At 41.6% G+C, this 13,605-nt stretch overlaps 1 protein-coding gene across 2 annotated transcripts in view; it reads left to right on the plus strand.

Annotated features, from left to right (window-relative positions):
• The window catches only part of si:ch211-197n1.2 (EF-hand calcium-binding domain-containing protein 6), a 139,333-nt gene that overhangs the window by 14,940 nt on the left and 110,788 nt on the right, over window positions 1–13,605 (plus strand). The gene's annotated exons all lie outside the window — the stretch shown is intronic.

Below are 13,605 nucleotides of genomic sequence, written 5' to 3' on the forward strand. Positions count from 1 at the left end.
GTGCAGCTTTGGATGTCTACAAGGAGGTAGCTTAAGGGCAAGATTGGTAAATTGTAATTGAGTTGAAGTTTAATGGGATGCAGGAACTTAAAAGAATGTACAGTAGCAGAATGTGGCAGGGGTTGGTGCGGCAGGTGTGGAATGGAATTCTTAGAGCCTTTGGGTCAGCCCAAAAGGTATTTCAATCTGTTCACAGCCTTTGCAAATGTTGAAGGAGCAGAGGGGATAGAAGAGACAAGCAAACATGAAGTGAAAGGAAGCCCAACGAGGAAGCATGAAATAGAGCCTGCAGGTAAGTGACAAAGTGGCTCAGCATCTGAATTCCTGTTTGATTGTTGCTGAAGTGGAGGTGGTACAGCCTGAGGTTGTTACAAAGAGAGGGACTGGCTATCACTCCTTGGCAGCCTTTCTCTAGGTCAACACTGCAGCATTTTTGGAAGGAGGTGGAGTCAGTTTTGAGGCCACAGCAGACTGTCACTGTCACAAGCCATCCTACCCTTACGGTGATTTCCTTGGAACAGATGAGGCAACTCTGCATTTGGTTTGCTGCTGGTCTACAACCAAATAGGAAATTCTCTTTGGTTGTTGCCAGATGGGTATGTCTGTGCCTATGAGCATGTTTTCAAATACTCACAGATGTGGTATATCAGCATCTGTGGACAAGATGTATCAGAACAGTAGATGTGGTGGTCAGAACCTGTAAACATGCGTGGCAATACCTAGAAATGTGGTTGGTAGTATCTTGACAGTGTGGCCAACTAGGTTATGTGGCTGTTGATTCAGAAAGCGCAATTAAAATATTACATCGTGATTGGGATATTTTTGAAGAATCACACAGCATTAGGTTTAGTCAGACCTTTATATATCATATCTGTACCAGTATGTTTCTGTCACAGGCTCCTCTGGGAATTGTCATTTTTCATATACTAATTTGTTGTCCAAAGCAAGGTGTGTGTATTTGTGTCCAAGTTATTGGTGGGTATTTCTTCCTCCACAATACATACATACAGGAAGATTCCTTTGGGAAATTGTAGAGAAAGAAGGCAGCAGCGGAACAATTGCCACAAATACTCCTAAAAATTTAAGAAGCTGTAGAGAAAATACAATCGCCCCCACCACCAACAAAATCATTAGGTGGAATTTTATGTTCCATGTTCGGGAACATTTCCTACTTTGCGGAACATATTGTGTGACTTGATGACATTCGGCACCTTACCTAATGTCATCATGCTGGTTTTAGATAATACCATGCACGGGCAGGTCAAAAAGTTGGGATCCACCCACGTTATTCAAGTATCAATTTAAATGCCTATTGAGACAATTATCAACCAATCTGACTGAACTAATACAGGCGGAAGTCAATAATACACCTTCAAGGTCAGATTGCCATCAGATGGGAAACCTGTTTTTTTAAGGGCTAGCTTGGTTGGGCTGATTTTTAAAATGCAGCTGAGAGCAAAGTCTTAGTCTTGCAGTTCAGAAACCTTCAGCTGCATGGAATGCTCATTTCACGGGGCACAGTAGAAGTTTGGATATTGTCTCTTCAGGAGAAATGAAAATGCATTGGATATTGTCTCCCCTCATTGAGAGGGGTCTACTGAAACCTTATTTAATATTCTGTCTGTAACTTAAAGGTGAGTGGTGTCAACACTTGGACACAGATGGGCTTTGTGCTCTCAGTAGGAGATATAACGTCCAGTGACGAGGAGAGGAGGATTAGGAGGAGATGGGGGAGGAGAAGGATGAGAGGGCTAAGGGATCAGAAGGAGGCCCAGGAGGCTGTGGGTCCTCAGGATGGGGACAGAGTAGCACCAGCACCAGTGGGTAGGGGGAGCCTAGGTAGCTTCATTGGAGGTGCAGAAGAAATTATGCTGCTCCGAGAGTATACAGGCAGCAATTCAGCTACCTGCAAATGAATGAGACTCAGTGCTAAAGATGATTAAGGCTCTCAAGGGGAACTGTCACATCCTTTTGTGAGTTGGTGGCTGGAGAGATTTCATTAAACTGCCTTGGGGGGCACTCAATGCCCGTCACCCTGAAGGTCACAGTGGGACTGAACCTTTTTGTGACTGACTATTTTCAGGCAGCATCCGGTGACTTGACAGGGATAACCCAGCCGACTGCTCACCATTGCACTAAGGTGTTTATGGATGCATTGTTCTAGAAGGCTGGCAATTACTTATTTTTTACCCGTGATGTCCAAAGCCAGAATGAGGGGGCCTGAGGATTTGCTGCCATTGCTGGATTCCCCAGGGTGCAGCGAGCCATCACTTGCACACATGTAGCCATCAAGGCTCCTGCGGGAGCGCCCTGCACATTCATTAACAGGAAGGAATTCCACTCAATCAACATGCAGCTGGCCTGTGACCACAAATGGTGGGTCATGCAGGTGTGTGCCAGGTATATATTCTCAGGAATTTTCACATTCCTGACCTTTTCGCCGGCCTGAATGCATTGGAGGCTTGGCTTTTAGGCAATAAGGGCTATCCCCTGAAGAGATGGCTTATGACATCTATGAGGGTCCCAAGATCAGAGGGAGAGGGGAGATTTAGTGAGAATCACGCCAACACCAGGCCATAGTGGAGCAGGCAATTGGCCTTCTGAAAATGCATTTCCAGTGCCTGGACTGATCAGGAGGAGCGTTAGACTACTCCCCTCACAGGTCTCCCTAATGGTCGTGGTCTGCTGTGTTCTCCACAGTAGTGCTACACAAAGAGGAGATATCCTGGAGGATGAGGAAATGCCAGAAGGGGACCAGTCATCTGAAGACAATGGTGAGGATGAGGCCAGGGAACATGGCGATGCTGCTGGGAATGCCCCTGGCCATGACTGGGTGGATAGCTAAGACACCAGAGATGCCTTAATATGGCAACGGTTTCTGTACAACCTCGTATCACATCTATGTAACAGGCTTCTTGAAATATGTCCCTCCATCTTGCACTTACAATGTGCGAGGTCTGAAGCCCTTACATGCAATCCTTCTCCATTTACTCACCAGTTCACACATTTCCTCCTGCCCTCCCTCAAAGTTTGATATCCTCCTCCATCTTCCACCACTAGTCACACATTCCACAGCTATCAAAAAGATGAAATTCCTCACTGTACAAAACCTCCTGGTAATATCATATGATGGGTCACCTGACACTGTCCTGTGCTGGGGGCCCTTTAAAGGGCTGGCCATGACTTGGTCCTGGGTCAAGGCATCCAGCCTCAGACCAGACATCCCATCCTCCAGCACACATTGGGTAGGATGAATGTCTATAACCCACCCTTTCAGCTAATTGGTGGCAATATGCGTATTCTTGGGCATGTGCTGACAGCAGGCCCAGAAGTTGGAACGCCACTCTGACTTCTGGGTGTGGAACCCACCATCAATGTGGGATTGTATTATTCAGCCCAATGTAAGTGGCCTGGAAATTGCTGAAAAGATCTTGCTGATAGGTTCTAATAGCCTTACATCAACATACAGCCGATTCCATAGCAACCAGGGCTGCCTCTTCTCTATGTGGGTATGAATATCACTCCGAGTCTACACAAATATCTGATATGAGAAAAATATATTCAGTCTGCACACTCATTTTGTCAAATCCGGTGTTCCATTGGGTTACTAAATACCCCAAATGTGCTTTGTATCCAAATTGGGAATAAGTCCCTACAGGTCCTTGAGGTCAGAACCAGTTCAAAGACCAGGTTTCAATGGCCAACAAATGGGCATGTGTTCATCATTTTCAAATCTCAATGCCTATCAAAACATACCAAAGATATTTTTCTTGCCCAGCGGTTTGTTCAAATGTTCCCTATTGTTACATTCACATTTTTAAGACAACCTTATCGTCGCGATCAACGTAAGGGGAAGAAAGAAGCACTTCATGGAATGGGAGGGGTGGAGAGAGCTAGAAATTGGGGGAAAAGGAATGGGTCATACTTATGTTGATATTGTCTCCCACATGTCAGCTCTAACAATCAACTATAGACTAAATGGGTAATTTCCAAACAAAGAGCTGCAAGGTTGGATTCAGAAGCAAATTCAGAAGCCACTGAATCCAACATTCTTTTCTCACATGAAAACTCCAAATTCAGAATTAGTCCATTTCTAGCCTAACCTGAGCTTCAGTCTATTGCATAAATTCCCACATCGAGTGTATGTACATCAGACTGGAAATTATTGATCACATGCCAACATGATTCAGTCACACAATAGGGAAAACTCAAATGGACCATTTGCAAAGTACTACAAAACAGCAAGAGATTTCTGCCAATAGTTGGACAATCAATTGCTTTAAATAAATACAGCTACTTAACACTGAAGCACACACCATTACCTTCACTTTCAATTGTAGTTTCCTGATGGCATTGCATTTCAGTGTAGGTACTTAGATACAGTACACCACTGTTTGCTCATTATTCAGCCCAATCCAAAGTTTACACATCTCCAGGAAACTGGAAAGACATATGGTAGAAGTGATATAGGGTTTTTGAAATGCAGTTTATTAAGCAAATATGTGCATCTCGTACCTATTTTATCAAGATACTTTATATTCTAATTTACCCTTTATGTGCTATAATTTAACAAATGAAGCAGTTTATGGGGCTCAATGTTTACATAAATGTCAGAACACATCAATAAAAATGATTTGTTTGTATTGTTTGCAGAATTACAATGTTAAAAGGTTGTTTTGTATCAGTTAAAAACCATGGTTTCAGACATCATGCAGCAGCTATAGTAATGAGGCAATAGTGCGTGGTGAAACTGCTCCTGCAGGAGCACAACGTATTAAAGGTTAGGATAAGCTCAACTAATCAAGCAAAGGAATATTGGCATGAGACTGCAGAAGCAATAAATCAGTATCACTGTTTCCATACAGATCTACTGTGAGCAGTTCAAAATGAAAGGGTGCAGTTACTTTGTTTTTGGTCTGTGTACTTGCAAAGACAATGTTAGAGTTCCTTTCCAAATTTTATTACTAAGTATTGAAATGCAAACATCTTCAGTATTTTCTGTAACTAAATAAAAGATAACTGCCACCTCTGCGTAAAATATAGTTCAACAGGAGTTCAAATATCAGCCATGAGCCTGAAGTTTAAGCACTTGTTCATTACCTGAACCATCACACTGTTAATTATAATATATACTAAATAATCCATTTTCTTTTTTTTAATAACCATGTAGTCATTTAGCATTACAGATCTTGAGTATTGCTGAAAAAGAGACATGCTGTTGAAACTTTTCCTTTTGTACTCATCAGGACAGATCAAAGGATTAACAACAGTAAAGGGAACAACAATTTATGCTGCATGAGAAGAGAGTGCTGATTGATTGGCAAGTGGATTCTGATTGGTAGAGGCGTTGCCATGAGGAATGCAGCAGGGAACAGTTAGCTGCCAAACTTTTGTTCAAATTCAAACCAGACAGTTCAACTCTGATTGGTCAAGGCATTGCCATGGGGAGTGAACCAGAGAATAATCATGCTTATGCAAGGAAGAAGGAGGGGCAGGCAGAAATAAAGAATGAAAGAAATACAGAATGTTCTTCATTACATCTCTTAGAAATATCTCAGTGCGCCACCTACGATTAATTACTTTGAAATGCAATTCTTACTGTTATGTAGATATTAACAAAAGTAACAATGACAATAATATTAATGAAGAGTATAAATTAAAATCAATTCTGGACAGCTAGTTACTTCTGATTCATGAGCAGATATATTTGGAAGATTAAGAATGTGAAGGTATTTCTAATAAGAAATAATTGCAACAGAAAGAGAGTAAGGATGAAATAGGAATTCAATGGATAACTAAGAATTTGAGCCCAAAATGCTAGTTACAATGAAGGACTGGGGGAACCGGTAGACTTTATATGCTTGATCTGTTCATCCTTTTATCAAAGGAGAGTTTGTTCTAGAAATCTTGATAGCAAATCCTTTGCAGGAACAGAGTATTCTTGAAATAGTTCATGAGCAGGACAAAATCTAGTCAATATATTGTGACTTAGGGAGTTAAGGTATTACATTCCTTAAATCATGGTGCTTGCATAGGAAACAGAACCATGATAAAATGGAGAAAAAAGCCTTTGCTCTCCAGTTAAATGGATTACTATTATGCCAATTTAGGTGAGGAGACAAGACTTACTTAGAAGTCAGATTAGACAATATATAGATGTAATTTATGGTGATTCTTGTGCTCTGATGCCTTTTGGCACCGACCTCAATCCAAGAACACTCTAAGATGGGAATTCCAGTAAGAATACATTGCCCTGAACACAAGAGCACAAGAATTAAGAACAGGAGTAGGCCATTTGGCCTCTCAAGCCTGCTCTACTTTTCGGTAAGATCATGGCTGATCTGATTGTGGTCTCAACTCCACTTTCCTGTCCGCCTCCCCATAACTCTTGACTCCCTTGTTGATCAAAAGTCCATCTAACTCAGCATTGAATATATTCACTGATCCAGCCTCCCCTGCTCTCTGGGGAAGAGAATTCCGCAGCCTAACTACCCTCTGAGAGAAAATTCTCCTCATCTTAGTCTTAAATGGGGACCCCTAATTTTTGAACCATGTCCCCTGGGTCCAGACTCCCTAACATGGAGAAACATCCTCTCCCTGCATATATAATATATGTAATCTTTCCTCTTAATCTAACCATTGGCTTCCTGGTAACACTCTGATGAATTTGCATCATGCTCCCTCCAAAGTGGCTAATACATCCTTTCCAAAGTGTGATGTTCAGAACTATACAGAATACTCCAGATGTGGTCTAAGCAAGGCTTTGTACTGCTGTAGAAAATCTTCCTTCCTATTATATTCTAGCCTTCTAGTTAAAAAGGCTAACATTCCATAATACATTTTGATTACTTTTTAATATCTGGTTACTACCTCTTTATTCATTTGTTCATGGGATGTGGGGCTTCGCTGGCTAGGCCAGCATTTATTGCTGATCCCTAATTGCCCTTGTTTAGAGGGCATTTAAGAGTCAACCACATTGCTGTGAGTCTGGAGTCACATGTAGGCCAGACCAGGTAAGGATGGCAGATTTCCTTCCCTAAAGGACATTTGTGAAATTTAACGGTCTATGTAAATGGATCAATAAATCTCTATGGCCTTTCACCGTTCCTACCTTTTCATCGCTTAAATAATACTTAAATCTGCCCTTTTATGATGAATGACCTCACACTTACATGCACTTGCCACAATTTTGCCCATTCACATAATCTATCAATATTTCTTTTAATTATACACTCTGGTTCATTCTATTTAATATATCACTAATCTTTGTGTCAGCAGCAATCTTGGATATATTGTTTTCCATTATGTTCTCTAAGTCATGAATAAGTACAGTGAATAGTTGAGATTCCAGCATAGGTCCTTGTGGGATATCAGTAGTCACCTCCTTCCTATTCAAGTACTTACCCATTATTCTGAAACTCTGTCTTCTGCTATCTAATCAAACTCCTAACCAGGTCAATGATTTTCTTTCTGTGAGTTTTGATTATAGAGAACAGTATCTTATGTGGAACCTTATCAAAGGCCTTCTGGAAGTTCATATACACTGCATCCAGAGACATCTACCCTATCTAATGCAACTTTTGACCTCAAAAAAATCAATTAGGTTTGTTAAACATGACCTATCTTTTATAAAGTCATGTTGGCTCTAACAGAGTACTCAGGAAGGAAATTAAAGGATGAAGATGAGAGTTAGAATGACAGGCCAGGATTTTACAGCCCCTCCCACCCGGTGGGAAATTATGGTCCCGTCAAACTGAACGGAGACTTAAATGGCTCCCCGCATCCACCGGGGGCAGAGGAGTTTCACCAGGTTGTTGCCTGGGATGAAACATTTAAGTTATGAAGAGGGGTTGGATAGACTTGGGTTGTTTTTGTTGGAGCAGCGAAGACCTAGGGGCGACCTGATTGAGGTGTACAAGATTATGAGGGGTATGGACACGCCATGGCGGGGCCGTAAAATCCTGATCATGGATTTGCATAAAGAGGGCTCCAATCGTGCATTTTGCTGGTTATAAATCAACTCTGTGCACAGTTCTTCAGATTAGCAAATGTCCTGGAGGGGATTTTTCCACTTTTCTTATAGAGGATTTTGCACTAGATTCATTGAAAGGACATCGATGCAATGGTAATAGCTGATTCCTTATAATTTTGGCAAGAATTTCTATATGACCTATTGAAAACATACTTTTTTATGGTTATTCAAATTCTCAGATTCCCAAGATTTGAAATCACAGCATATGAATTATTAGAATTATTATGGGTTACTAGACTTAAACTCTATCACACCATACCCACTTCAGGGAGATCTGATATAGATAATTAAAATAATGAAGGGACTAGGCTGTAGATACATGGCAGTGCAACCATGAATCTTGTGCAATGCGCTTGATTGGCACCACATCCACAAATGCTCACTCCCTCCACCACTGATGCCACGTAGCAGCAGTGTGTACCATCTACAAGATGCACTGCAGGAATTCACCAAGGCTCCTTAGACACCACCTTCCAAATCCATGACCACTACCACCTAGAAGGACAAGGGCAACAGATAGATGGGAACACAAGCACTTGGAACTTCCCCTCTAAGTCACTCACCATGCTGACTTGGAAATATATTGCCATTCCTTCACTGTCGCTGGGTCTAAATCCTGGAACTCCATCCCCAACAGCACTGTGGGTGTACCTACACCACATGGACTGCAGCAGTTCAAGAAGGCAGCTCACCACCATCTTCTCAAAGGCAACTAGGGATGGGCAATAAATGCTGGCTAGCCAGCGAAGCCTACATCACATGAATGAATAAAAAAATACCCCGAGGAACTCCTGCAGTGATGTCCACATATCTGCCACCAATTCCACAAGATTCTACCTTGTATGGTACATAACTTAACATGAGGTATCTCACCAAAATCTTTCTGAAAACCTGTGCAGCATATAATTGTCTTTATGTTTACCTTTGGCCAACAACCTAGTAACTCAGCCACTTCCACTACAAATGTTTTTTTTTTACTTTACAGTAATTGGAGTTTTTTTTACCCCCAGTAATTGCAGTTTGACATCTTCCTACCCCATGTCTGAAGCCAAGGCTCAATGAGTTGAAATCGGTGTAGTTTTTTTGACAAACAAGTTAACACATTTGTATGAGGTTCATCTGATATCAGTTTTAACACAGGCCTCTGGAAGGAAAATAAACATCAAATGGAATGAAAAGAAACAAAGGATTTGATTGCACTGGAAGGGGTGCAGAGGAGTTTCACCAGGATGTTGCCTGGGATGAAACATTTAAGTTATGAAGAGAGGTTGGATAGACTTGGGTTGTTTTTGTTGGATCAGAGAAGACCTAGGGGCGACCTGATCGAGGTGTACAAGATTATGAGGGGTATGGATAGGGTGGATAGGGAGCAGCTGTTCTCCTTAGTTGAAGGGTCAGTCACGAGGGGGCATAAGTTCAAGGTGAGGGACAGGAGGTTTAGCGGGGATGTGAGGAAAAACTTTTTTACCCAGAGGGTGGTGACGGTCTGGAATGTGCTGCCTGGGAGGGTGGTGGAGGTGGGTTGCCTCACATCATTTAAAAAGTACCTGGATGAGCGCTTGGCACGTCAAAACATTCAAGGCTGTGGAGCAAGTGCTGGTAAATGTGATTAGGTAGGTAGGTCAGGTGTTTCTCACATGTCGGTGCAGACTTGATGGGATGAAGGGCCTCTTCTGCACTGTGATTCTGTGAAAGTAATAAAGCCGTTTGGTGAAGGTGAGAGACCTAGAAAAGAAATGAAAGCAAACTAAAAATCCAGGGGTCAGTGAGTTGTCAATGTCAACTCTGGATCAATAATTTTCATATGTCCAAACTATTGAAAATACATCAAAAAAATTAATGAAACAGCTTTATTGTTTCCTAGCTTTGCCTGGCTGTGTTCACACTTTAATATATACAGGAAACCAGGCAAGAAACAGACTGGTAGTGAAAGAAAAATACAGAAAAAGAAATGTGGTATACAGCAGGAGGGAGGCTGGTCATGGTGCATAATTCAAATTATGAAAGCTGTTTCTTCATGACTTAAAGTTCTAATCATATTGAACAGGTGACTGCAAGCTCTGCTGCCAAATACAAAGAATAATATTGCTTTGGTGTAAAGTGATACAAAGATTAAGTACAATTAGTGTCCAAGTATCAGGCATGTTTGCTGATGAATTCAAGGTAAATCTGGAGTCATGGAGCCAACATCCAAACAACAAACACAACTACAGATACTGTGCTCTCATGACATTTAACCTCCATTGTATTTGTTACAATCATATCTGAATGTGACAAATTGAATTAGTAATCGTACTTCTGATTTCTGCAGTGCAAGTTGGCCCTTCCTTCTAATTTTATGTCCTATTTTATAAGCCATTAAAGGTGGCAGGATAACATAAATTATTAAAGGTGGCAGGACAGATAGAAGGAGCTGTTTCTAAAGCATACAGTATTCTAGGCTTCATTAATAGGGGAAGAGATTACAAGAGCAGGGAGGTTATGATGAACTTCTATAAGACACTGGTTAGACCTCAGCAGGAGTATTGTGTACAGTTCTGGGCACCACACTATAGAAAGGATGTGAATGCATTGCAGAGAGTGCAGAAGAGGTTTAGGAGAATGGTTCCAAGGATGGTACATTTCAGTTATGAGGAAACGTTGGAGAAGTTGGGACTGTTTTCCTTGGAGAGGGGAAGGCTAAGAGGAGACTCGATAGAAGTTTTCAAAGTCATGAGGAGTCTGGACAGAGTAGATAACAAGAAACTGTTCCCGCTTGTAAAAGATCAAGAACCAGACGGCACAATTTTAAAGTGTTTTACAAAAGAAGCAAATGGAAGGTGAGAAAAAACTTTTTCACACAGCGAGTAGTTAGGGTTTGGAATGCACTGCCTGGAAGTGTGGTGGAGGCAGGTTCAAGTGAGGCATTCAAGAGGACGTTGGATAATTATTTAAATTGAAACAATGTGCAGGGTTACAGGGAAAAGGCAGGAGATTGGCACTAAATTAAAATGCTCAGAGAGCTGCTGCAGACACAATGGGACAAATGACAATTTTGTGATTCTGTGAAGTGGCTTATTTCCACGCAATAACTTACTTCAGAAGGATCTAGTTCAATCCTAGTTTTTAAAGACATTCCTTTGAGCAAATCTGCAGGTCAGCCCTTGATTTATGATTCTTAAACTCTGATTTCTGAAGTCTTGCTCTAAAAAGAATGCAGGATGAGCACCACATGCACTGAAAATCATCTCAGAGGATGTGAGCCAAATGGCATTGGTCATCCTCAGTGCTAATCTGTGAGAAGATGTTATAGAGATAGATAGGTTGCCATATGGGATATATAAGATATATAGATTACCATTGGGGAGGTATGATATATATGAGATATATAGGTTGCTATATGAGATATATAGGTTTCCAAATGGAAGCAGATCATTAAGTTCAACCAGCCAATGTTTACCCTCCACACATCAAATAACTAATCACATTTACCTAACCTGTTCTTATATCTCTTTAACCTCTTTCCCTGCAACTCCCTAGAAAATCCAACCTTGAATATTGATATACATTCTGCATCATCCACTTAAACCTCAAAGTGAATTCCAGAACCTCAGAACATTTTTTTCATTCATTTATGGGATGTGGATGCTGCTGGCTAGGCCAGCATTTATTGCCCATCATTAATTGCCCTTGGGAAGGTGGTGGTGATCTGCCTTCTTGGACCACTGCAGTCCATGTGGTGTAGATACACCCACAATGCTGTTAGGGAGGGATCTGCAGGATTTTGACCCAGTGAAAGTGAAGGAGCGGCGACATATTTCCAAGTCAGGATGGTGAGTGGCTTGGAGGGGAACTTCCAGGTGGTGGTGTTCCCATGTGTCTGCTGTCCTTGTCCTTCTAGACGGTAGCAGTTGTGGGTTCAGAAGATACTGTCTAAGGAGTCTTGGTGAGTTCCTGCAGTGCATCTTGTAAATGGTATACACTGCTGCCATTGTGCATCAGTGATGGAGGGAGTGAATGTTTGTGAATGGGATGTCAATCAAGCGGGTTGCTTTGTCCTGGATGGTATCAAGTTCCTTGAGTGTTGTGGGAGCTGCAATCATTCAGGCAAGTGGGGAGTATTCCATCACACTCCTGACTTGTGCCTTATAGATGATGGACAGTCTTTGGGGAGTCAGGAGGTGAGTTACTCACTCCACAATTTCCAGCCTCTGACATGCTCTTGTAACCACAATATTTATATGGTTAGTCCAGTTCAGTTTCTGGTCAATGGTAACCACCAGGATGTTAATAGTGGAGTGATGGTAATGCCATTGAATGCCAAGGAGCAATGGTTAGTTTCTCTCTTGCTTGAGATGATCATTGCCTGGCACTTAATTGTGTGGCGTGAATGTTACTTGCCACTTGTCAGCCCAAGTCTGGATATTATCCAGGTCTTGCTGCATTTGGACATGGACTACTTCAATATCTGACACTTGCTGTGTGAAGACGTTTCTCTTGCCCTTTATCCCAAACCTTTTACATTTAATTTTGTATCTATGACCCCATAACTACTGGAAGCAGGCTACTTCTATCTAAACTGTTTCATCCTTCCATAATTTTAAAAAAACACTATGATATAGCTCCATAATATGTAATGTTCTATCACAACTGATGCAGTTGTACACATCTTTCTTCATATTTATCTTTCCTCATACCATACAACATTCTAATGAGCTTCATACAACACAGCACTAGATTGAGTGGCACCAGGAACATCAGTCTTATCCTTCCTGACATAGAGGCCTCTGGACCAATCAAACATTTAAGGCTTGAGGTCTGTACTGAATGAATGGTGGAATGACATCTGCAGATTCAAAATGATACAATCACTCCTGCTCTCCCACTAATTGTGGGCACTCAGATCCAGGACCCATCACAAGCCAAATGCCTGCCCCACCCCCTGTTCTGTTGGCAGCACATGTAGTCTCTCCAGTTCTTCCAGTTAACTCCGTCTTTCTCTCCACAGATGCTGTCAGAACTGCTGAGTTTTTCCAGCATTTTTTGTTTTTGTTTAAGAACAGTTTGAATTGCCCCAAGTTCCCTTCCGATTTCTCTGTTTCTATCTGTGAAATAGCCAGCTTAGTTGATTCATGAAGATAAAAGCAAAAAACTGCGGATGCTGGAAATCCAAAACAAAAACAAAAATACCTGGAAAAACTCAGCAGGTCTGGCAGCATCTGCCGAGAGGAGCACAGATCTGTTGCAGAGTCATGCGGACTCGAAACGTTAACTGTGTTCCTTTCCACAGATGCTGCCAGACCGGCTGAGTTTTTTCCAGGTATTTTTGTTTGTTTTAGTTGATTCATGCATGTTTTCATCTGCAGGTTTTGGAGACAGTTTCAACGTTATTAATACGCCTCTGTTTCTATTGCAGTTAGTATTCACTTCAGCAGTTGTCCCCGCTGCATCTGGGTTTATTCAACCAGCTAGTTGCTCAAATATTGTTTCTCAAAGCTTAAAACTCAAGACCACTTGAGCTCGCCTGCGCTGCAGTAATAAGACACAGCTTGGTGGTGCTGCTGTAAAAATGGCATTGTTTATAGTTCATTATC

The sequence above is a fragment of the Carcharodon carcharias genome, chromosome 4, assembly GCF_017639515.1.
Source record: "Carcharodon carcharias isolate sCarCar2 chromosome 4, sCarCar2.pri, whole genome shotgun sequence".
NCBI classification, from domain to species: Eukaryota; Metazoa; Chordata; class Chondrichthyes; order Lamniformes; family Lamnidae; genus Carcharodon; species Carcharodon carcharias.